Here is a 9,828-nt window from a genome sequence, read left to right as displayed (position 1 = left end):
TAAAAGGAGGCCTAGAATCAATAAAATACTTATTAATCAGTCGCGGATCCTTAGGTTCCATCATGAGTTTTTTTTGGCGCCAAAAGATCTTTCTGGCGAGGAGAGAGTGAGAGAGTTTCTCTTTAAAATGTTCCTTTTGGCTTTGGTGACTGGTCTTGATTCCGCTAAATTAGCTCCCTGATAAACTTTCTCCGGGCGAGTAGGCGGAGTGATCATCTCCGCCTCCACTTCCATGATTCAAGAAAATCACAGGATAGGATGAAATATATGAGATATGAGAATGACAAAGAAAGAGGAAAAAAAAGATATTGATGGATGAGTTAATCCATAGTCACATTATGTTAAATCACTATTAACTGTACATAGGTAACAACAATAACCACCAAACCACTATAGCTAATGAAGAACTCAATAAAACTGAGAAATCAACTAACAAGGGGAGGCTACGACGTGATAGCAATCGATTTGATCTAAACTCGTTGTAGCGATAGGTATTGATGTCGAGTAATATTGGGTAAAAGGATAAGATGTGATTCTCAAGCGTTTGCGAGAAAACCTAAAATGAAAATTTTGAGCGCGTTATAAGTAAATGGAATAGAACGTTTTTTCGAAGAGCGCGTGGTCCAGCGGCTAAGTACCAGACACGTAACGTCAACGTTGCGGGTTCAAATCTTTTTAAGTTTTTTTTTTTTTTTTTTTTTTTATAATAAAATGCTATTATGACACACAATAAATGTACATTACATAAGTTAATACGCTTAATGGATTAATACGTATATTTATTTTATTTTACAAAAATGAATCTTTTTATTCTACAATAAAAAGAACGTAAATAAAAAGATTCATTTTTGTAAAATAAAATAAATAGACGTATTAATCCATTAAGCGTATTAACTTATGTAATGTACATTCATTGTGTGTCATAATAGCATTTTATTATAAAAAAAAAAAAAAAAAAAAAACTTAAAAAGATTTGAACCCGCAACGTTGACGTTACGTGTCTGGTACTTAGCCGCTGGACCACGCGCTCTTCGAAAAAACGTTCTATTCCATTTGCTTATAACGCGCTCAAAATTTTCATTTTAGGTTTTCTCGCAAACGGTTGAGAATCGCATCTTATCCTTTTATCCAATATTACTCGACATCAATACCTATCGCTACAATGAGTTTCGTTCAAATCGATTGGTATCACGTCGTAGCCTCCCCTTGTAAGTATCACATAAGAACAGCACTCTTATAATACGTCCGTTAGGTTCAACGCTCAAGGGTCGAATCGAGCCGTCCGAGCTATAGCACGGTCCAGTGTCAGAGAGAAGAATGAGAGGGGCCACGCCGCCGTTTTTCGTGAAACGCTTTTTCTAGCCGGTACAGTGGCGCTAACTGGATTTTAGAGCCGGCGGAACTACGTAGCCAGATCCACTTTCGGTGCCACGGTAAAACGACCGATTGGTTCATGTCCGTGCTAGATCCATAATTATGGATATAAAGTACAAAAGCATTATGGATTTATTAATATATGTTTTATTAGCTGCGCGTGATCTTTTTTCAATCTTAGTACATATATGGACAGCAATGCATATATTATATTATTGAAATATTCTTATTAAAATTAATTATTAAATTATTTATTTAATTTATATAATATATGTGCGCACATAAAAAATATATTTTATTATTCTCGCGAGAGAAATAAATAATTATTTTTAAACTTTAACAAACTAAATTAATTTTACAGTAAAAAAACTTTTGTAGATTGTAGAGACTAGAGAGACTCTGTATTAATAAATAAAACAATCCTTGTAAGATAAAATATATGATTTATTGGTATATTTTTGTAATTTGTAGTATTTTTTTGTGCACAATAAATAAATTTATTCTTTCTCTAAAATACAATATCTGTAAAGAAATGCTTTTTCTTTGTTATCCTATATCCGACAACAAATTTTAAATAGACACTTTTTTAATTTAGAAATAGAAATTTATAAGGCTTTATGCGAATATTTACATAAAAGTGCTGATAGCGTTATTAACATTCAGATATCAACGTAATGGTTCAATAGAATAGTGTTCGGTTCTATCACCCTGAAAACTAGAGTTTCGAGGCCAAGTTATATGTATAAAATTTTTTTTTAGTATTTCATTAAATGTTTAATATTTTACACTAAGAATTTTTAAACGCTCGCTATATATCAGATATAAATAAGGAAATAGATTGGCTATGCGAGCCGTACTATGCGGATGTCGGTGCGTCGAATCCAACGAAAATTAATCGGGAATTCCCGATTCAGCGACTTTCGGATCTATATTTTTCTCGCCTATTTCTTTAGGGGGGTTAGAGGGGATCATTGGAATTAAATCTCGAATTGAGATTATTCCAAAAAATGTCTTGGCAGTATACCAAGCAAAAGTTGTGCCCCGTGCACAATTATTTAATTCCAACGAAAAATTAATTTTCGTTGGATTCGACGCACCGACATCCGCGTACGTCTTGCATAGCCAATCTATTTCCTTATTTATATTTAATATTTATATTTTGTTAATGTTATTATATTTCATAAATGAGATATTTTAAAATTATATACACGAAAACGTCATGTGATTGGTGCTTTAATTTATTTTGTTCGCTTTTGCGTTTATCTTTTGTTAAGAAGTGGAAGAACTGATATCTCGGATCTCGGATCAGTATACGTTTAGTTGCGGTACGCGAGACGTGTTTTCTTCCTTTCGCGAGATACATGATACCTTTAAAAAAGAAGGTACAAAAAGGCGCCTAGTATGGGCTAGTAACAAAAAATCACCCATTTCAAACCCATGTAGAATCGTATGAAAAATTACCCATTGCAAACCCATGCAGAATCATTTTATCATATGCAAAAATAAATGATATAATCCCTATAAAAACTTACCTTTAAAAAAAGGTCAAAAAAGGCGCCAAGTATGGGCACGCCAGTAACAAAATATTACCCATTGCAAACCCATGTAGAATCGTATGAAAAATTAACCATTGCAAACCCATGTAGAATCCTATGAAAAATTACCCATTGCAAACCCATGTAGAATACTATGAAAAATTATCCATTGCAAACTCATGTAGAATCGTATGAAAAATTACCCATTGCAAACCCATGTAAAATCGTATGAAAAATTACCTATTGCAAACCCATGTAGAATGGTATGAAAAATTATCCATTGCAAACCCATGTAGAATCGTACCTATGTAGAATCGTACTACAAAAGTAATGATATCAAAAAAAATTGCGCCAAGTGAAAGTAGAAACGTATACCAGTGGAAAATTAAAGTTGTAAACCTACTTATATAGAGTCGTGTAATGAACCAGTAAAAAATTTAAGTTACAAACCCATGTAGAATAGTATTTAAGTTACAAACCCATGTAGAATAGTATAATTATAGAGACCTCTCTTCACGCTGGAAGTTGCAACCCCATGTAGAATCGTATAATTATATAGATCTCTCTTCACACTGAAAGTTGCAAACCCATGTAGAATCGTATAATTATAGACCTCTCTTCACGCTGAAAGTTGCAAACCCATGTAGAATCGTAATAATAAAAGAATAAGACAAAACACATAAAAAATAGAATTAAGAATTAATACAAATATTAAAAATTAAAATTTTATGCAAAAATTATTAAAATTAATACAAATAAAAAAAAATAAAAAAATGGACTTCTAAGTCCATTGATGAATAATCGTTGCTGCTTATCTAGTTCATTATTAAATATATAAATAAAGCGAAAAGTGTGTTACATAATTTCATTTTTAGTAGTAAAGGCAAATTATTGACGATTTATGTAAAAAATATTTTTTTGCACCACGAATAATGCTGAATATAAAGCGTTGTCATGAAATTGCTAATAATTATGGCAACAGGGTAATACATTACGATACATTCTTTTATATAGGACTGATTGAAATACAATATTAAATGATTAAATATTAATCATAAATTTGATATTATAAAAATCTATTTAGTGAGAATTTTTCAACTACTTTATTTTATATCGAATTTGCATTATTTATTAGCTATTTTTTGTAAAAATATCATATAAACATCTTTAGCACCTCTAGGCCACTGCCTCTTTTTAACTTGCGCATCATCAATTTCGATCCAAATATTAGATAGTCCTTCTCTACATATGCTTATATAATGACCTTCATCGGTGCACGAACCATCATAAAGTATAACATTCATCGTCTTGTACAATTGACCCGCTATTAATACTTTAGTTGTTGGAACAGCACATAAGTTAAATTTGTGTTCTGCTTTTATTAATTTACCATCTTGTGATAAAAATTGTATTAAACGAATAACAATTATTTCTCTTGTTAATGTTACTTCATTTTTAAATATTTTATCAGTTCCAGTACAATATTCACATGATTCGTTGTGTAAGTGAAACCAATGTGAAAACGTAGCATTTAATAAATCATTAAGATTATAACTTTTTTCCTTTAAATTATCAAGGGAAATTGAAATAGCAATATTATTTTCAACAATAGTTTTTGTATTGCCACATGTTTTGCATCGCTTGGTAGAAGTTACCTGATGTTGTATCAAATTTCTTATGCAATCATATTTTTCGCAAAGTGCCGTAAGAAAATCATACGCATTTCGTTTTACGATGCTCGAAAAATATTCTCCTAAACATTGCCGTATTGCATATGTATTTAGATTACGGATTCCATTTTCATATCGATGCATTAATAAACGTAAAACATCTGTTTTGTCGCAATTAATCAGCTGTTGCCTAATAACATTTAAATGTAATAAACATTGCAATACTGTATTTGCATAACATGAAACTTTGTCTGTATTCTGAAAACCATGTATAATCCAAGCAGTGCTTTGAATTCTTTGATTTGAAGCAATACCTTGAATTTTTTGATCTGAACTTGATTTTTGAACAGAAGCAACTACTTTTGGTAACGCCCATAGAACATCTTTCACTTTATGACAGCGTTCTTTTGACACAGCAATCATTGCTGCTTTTGGATTGTGTTTTAAACGATTATATTCAATAATAGCTTCATCGTTAGCAACTATTGCTGAAGGATCAAAGTTAATTAAATGTAATCCTTCTAGAGATGTTACTCGCGACAAGGCAACATAAACTTGACCACAACTAAATACAGAGTTACCAATATCCGTAACAACACTTTGCAAACTTAATCCTTGGCTTTTATGAATAGTGATGCCATAACTTAAAGATAATGGAAATTGTTTTCGTATAACATACGCTCTATCCAATACCTGAAATTTAATCTTTACTCTTTCAATTTCATATTCTAAACCTGATGGTAAAAGAAGTTTAATCTTTTCTACGTCATCAGTAGACGTTTCTCGTACAATTGAAATTACTTTAACAATTGTACCGTTTACAAGACCCAAACTAGCATCGATGTTACGCCGAATCATAACTTTTGCTCCAATTTTAATTGTAATTTGTTTTGAAAGCCCAGCTGTTCGAGAATTATCATCATCGTTATTTGACAATACTTTTAATACTTTCTTTTTTACATATGATATACATTCAATCGTATCTTGAGCAATTAATAATATTTCTTTGCAAACAATGCGACTTAACATTGCATCATTAAGGACATTACACATATTACAAGTTGGCAATAAACAAACAATGTCCGATGGTAAACTGTTAATAAAATCACATAATTCATTTAATCTAGATTCGAAAGAATCAGCTTTGAAAGATATTTTTCTACTCTCTAGAATTTTACAATCAGATTTTGTCATTAAACCTATACGAATTCGCGACAATAACTCACGGTAAGAATCATCTCCTTGCTAGCGCATATTGATTGTCAATTCATCATACTCAAATAATGTAATTCATAAATTAACAGCATTTAAAGAACCAAGACATTTAGCAATTTTTTTATCTGATAAATGTATAAAGATAGGATCTTCGCGTACAGGAGGTAATTGAAGCAAGTCTCCCAATAAAAGAATATGCTTTCCACCAAACCAACCATCATCGCAATCACTAGTGTCAAAAATCTCAGACAATCGAAGATGTATATATATTAAAGTCAAATTAGATATCATTGACACTTCATCAATTATAAAAAGAATAACATCTTTAAGATCTGCTCGTAAAACTTTCAATACATGATCAGATAATTGTTTATACTTAGGAGTTTGACCATGTTCAACGGGTAATTGAAGCAATCTATGAACTGTCAAACCATCTATATTAAATGCTGCTATACCAGTAGGTGCTGCTACAGCAGTATCTTTGTTGAGATTTTGTTTTATCCAGCATTTAATAGTCTTGATTAAGAAACTTTTTCCAGTACCATCTTCTCCGGTAACATATAATCGTAATATTGATTTATCGGACTCTACAACATTGATAACTTTATCAAATACTCGTTTTTGATCCGTATTTAATTTTACTATCATTTCAGATACATCAATTTCTCGAATCGCTCTATCACCAAGATCTTTAAAATCTTGCATTGCTTCACCAGCCTCTATATTTTGAATACCTATCGCATTTTCAGGATCATCCTGAGACTGCTCTTTTTGTAAATCGTCATCTAAGCATTGCTGAACTAACTGTTTTGCAGTTTCAAATGCTTTTTGCAATTCTTCTAATCTTTCATGATATTGCAATGCTTCTACAAGATGCAGTTTTACTTTGTGAAACGATTCGGCATAAGTATCGCATTCATTTTTAAGATCCTCTAATTTTCGCCATGGTTTAAACATAAGCAACAACGCAAAGAAATAATTTTCCGGCTGTGTATTAACATTATATCTGTAATGATTAATAAGGTATCCGCGCTGTCGCCGTTTAAGATAACAACCATTACCTATTTTATAATATTCAATATACTTATTTTTCGGTTTGATCTTCGAGATATCGTACCACTGTGCAAATTCATAAAGAGACGTATTTTCTAGTTCGTTTGGTCTATGTGGATAATGATCATCTATCAAAGATTGATAAAATATATCTGTAGATTCAGCATCAAGAGCTTCAATTTCTCTGCGACTTTTTAATTTTCTATATCGTATTTGATTAACATCTAATGGTTGTATTTCGATCAGTTCCATGCAAAGGAATACCTAACAATGTATCAGCAGCTTCAAGAGCTCCACATTCTCTATTATTAGTAAATCGCAAAGCAATATTCCAAAGATGACTCGCTAATGATTTGTTTTTGTTATCCTTACAATCAAGAATAGTCTCAGACAATTCACTTTTTCCCGCTTTATTCATATATTTAGTAACATACCAGGTAAGCAGCGATGATTTTTCACCAATAAATTGTATATCCATATTACCTTTCCATGCAGTAAGAAGAACAGGATTATAGTCATTTATATTAACTTCATTATCCGTTCGAGGAAGATCATAAAGTCTACTTTTATGTTTCAATTGTTTTCTACCGGCTATCGAAGTTGCCACATCTCTCATATTCAAAGTTTCAGTAACGGGACGAGGAAATCCAAAATGACATCGACGTCTTGGACGTATAATATGAGAGATGTAATAACTTTACGTCCTACTTTTTTAGAGCGAAGACAGTAATCGTTATGTATATGTCGCTGATGCGTATCAACACGACTGTATAATAATGGCGAAATATTTTTATCCGGCATTTTGCAGCTTATATGTTGTAAAATAAATTTGGAGACTTCTTCCATAGTAGATTCACCGAAAATCAATGCATTTTTAATCCAAATTAATAAGTGAAAATGTTGTATACCTCTACCTTGATATTCTCGTCGCCAGAAATAGTGCGTTACTTCTCCAATTGGATGATCTTTGGACTTGATGAAGTCAAACATTGCCCGAAACTTATTATCGAGAAACCTGGATGTTGATACAGGATCTCTAGCAATGAGTACGCTAACGCTTAAGGAAGCGTCATGCCATCCATTTACTTCACGAATATATTCACCTAAATCTTTCCATAACCACTCACTTGGACTTAGTGTTAAAAACCATGTCGCAGGCCCATAATGCTGTGTCATACAATTTAAATCACTTCTCGGTCTACGCCAATATTGCTCCGTATTTCGAAGTGTGGCAAATATTGTACTCAAATTAGATTCCAACAATTCTTTCGATATTGCGTCTAAATATTCTGCAGCTGTATAACGAAGTCGCGGATTAGTTACATTCATTTTATGAAAAATTCCACGACTTAATTGACGCATATTTACATTCAATAAATAAAATAAGTACTGTTGATTTAATCTATACTGTGGATGTTTAGATGTTAAACGATATTTAATAAATTCATGATCATGAAGTTTAACTTGTCTAATCTCACGTTGTCCATTAATACCAGAAGAATATAAATCTGGAAAACACATTAAATCTAAATGTTGCTCACGATTATTCAAAGGCAAGTCCTGAATTTTTAACATTTGATATAAAGCTGTCGCAGTTTTATTTGCTTTCTTTTCATATAAGGGATAGATAGTATATTGTTCATAATAGCCATCGTTTTCAGCATTAGTAACTTGAGTTAACATTGCTTTCCGTTGGCCTTCTAATGTATCATTTTTTATCTCTTCTATCGGATTATTTAATAATTCAGTCTCATGATCAGCTACTTCTGCATTATCTTCTGTCTCTTCCATTTGAAATTCAGAATTTTTTAATTTTGGTAAACGTAAATCATTGTGATTATTTGGCAATATAATATGAGAGTATAAAGTATTGTTGCGCTTTAACCACGTTAAAGCGTCAAATACTTTTTTAACATCAACTACCTCTTCCCAAATAATCTTTGATTTTGTCGGGATACCTCTAACTAATATATATAATTCATGATTAATATTTATTGGATCAGTATTAGAACATAATTTATTCAATGTCTCCTGTAACGGAAGTGGTAAATGAAATGTTCTACCTTTAACTTTTGGTACCATTTGTCTTTGAGGCAACTTTTTATTCATAACAGTTCCCATTTTGAGGACAGTTTGAAACGCTTTAGCTCTCTGTATAAGAATTTTTTCGAATGTATTAAGATATGATATTACTTCAGGCACTTGATTTGTAAAGAGATTATTTAAGACGCAGTATGCAAGCATGAAGCCCTTACGAAATTTGCTTGCACAATAATTACATATATATTGCGCATCAAATTTTTGTTGTTGTACATACGTCATTAAATCTCTCCAAATTTGAATATGTATTTGTGTCTGAAGACTATTGACTTTAGAAACATTTTTTTTATAACACAATTTCTCGCACGATACGCAAACATGTCGTGGTGTGTCCACAGAGTTAGTCAACGCTTTAAATGCTTTACCATATTTCAAAATAATATCATCATCACTCAAAATTGTATCAGTTCGTTGATGTCTGTACATATCTACTTTTTCCTGTGCAGAAGTCACAATTTCATTTAAAGTGTTCATATCAGCATGATTTAATGCATCATCTAGATTTTCCATCTTTCGATAAAAAACTGTAAGTTGATAAATTAAACGCTTCATATATCTTACTTTTGGAAAATGAGGCGATAATAATTGAACTGGAAGAAACATTTCTTTGCAAAGTGTTAAATCAATATAACAGCTAAGCATATGACCCAATTTCTCATTTGAAATTTTTACAGTACATTTATGAATACTTTGCATCAGTTTTGGTACATTCTTTAAAGTACATGTATTTACGGTTTCGAGAAACTTCTGATAACGATCAATTAAAAGCTGATCGTTAATTTTACAGCTTGCAGTATTACACATCAGTTTTGGTTCATTCTTTAAAGTACATATATTTACGGTTTCGAGAGACTTCTGAGAACGGTCAATTAAAAGCGGAT

General features: G+C 31.6%; 1 pseudogene; it reads right to left on the bottom strand.

Moving 5' to 3' along the window:
• Positions 1-5,824: 5,824 nt before the first annotated feature.
• On the bottom strand, positions 5,825-7,325 carry LOC145943704 (uncharacterized; annotated as a pseudogene).
• Between the last annotated feature and the right edge of the window lie 2,503 nt (positions 7,326-9,828).

This window comes from Prenolepis imparis, unplaced genomic scaffold (assembly GCF_030444845.1).
Source record: "Prenolepis imparis isolate NDT839.2.m4 unplaced genomic scaffold, iyPreImpa1.0 SCAF_12, whole genome shotgun sequence".
Classification (NCBI taxonomy): Eukaryota; Metazoa; Arthropoda; class Insecta; order Hymenoptera; family Formicidae; genus Prenolepis; species Prenolepis imparis.
The sequence above is the reverse complement of the archived record's forward strand: the minus strand, read 5'-3'. Positions and strand labels throughout refer to the sequence as shown.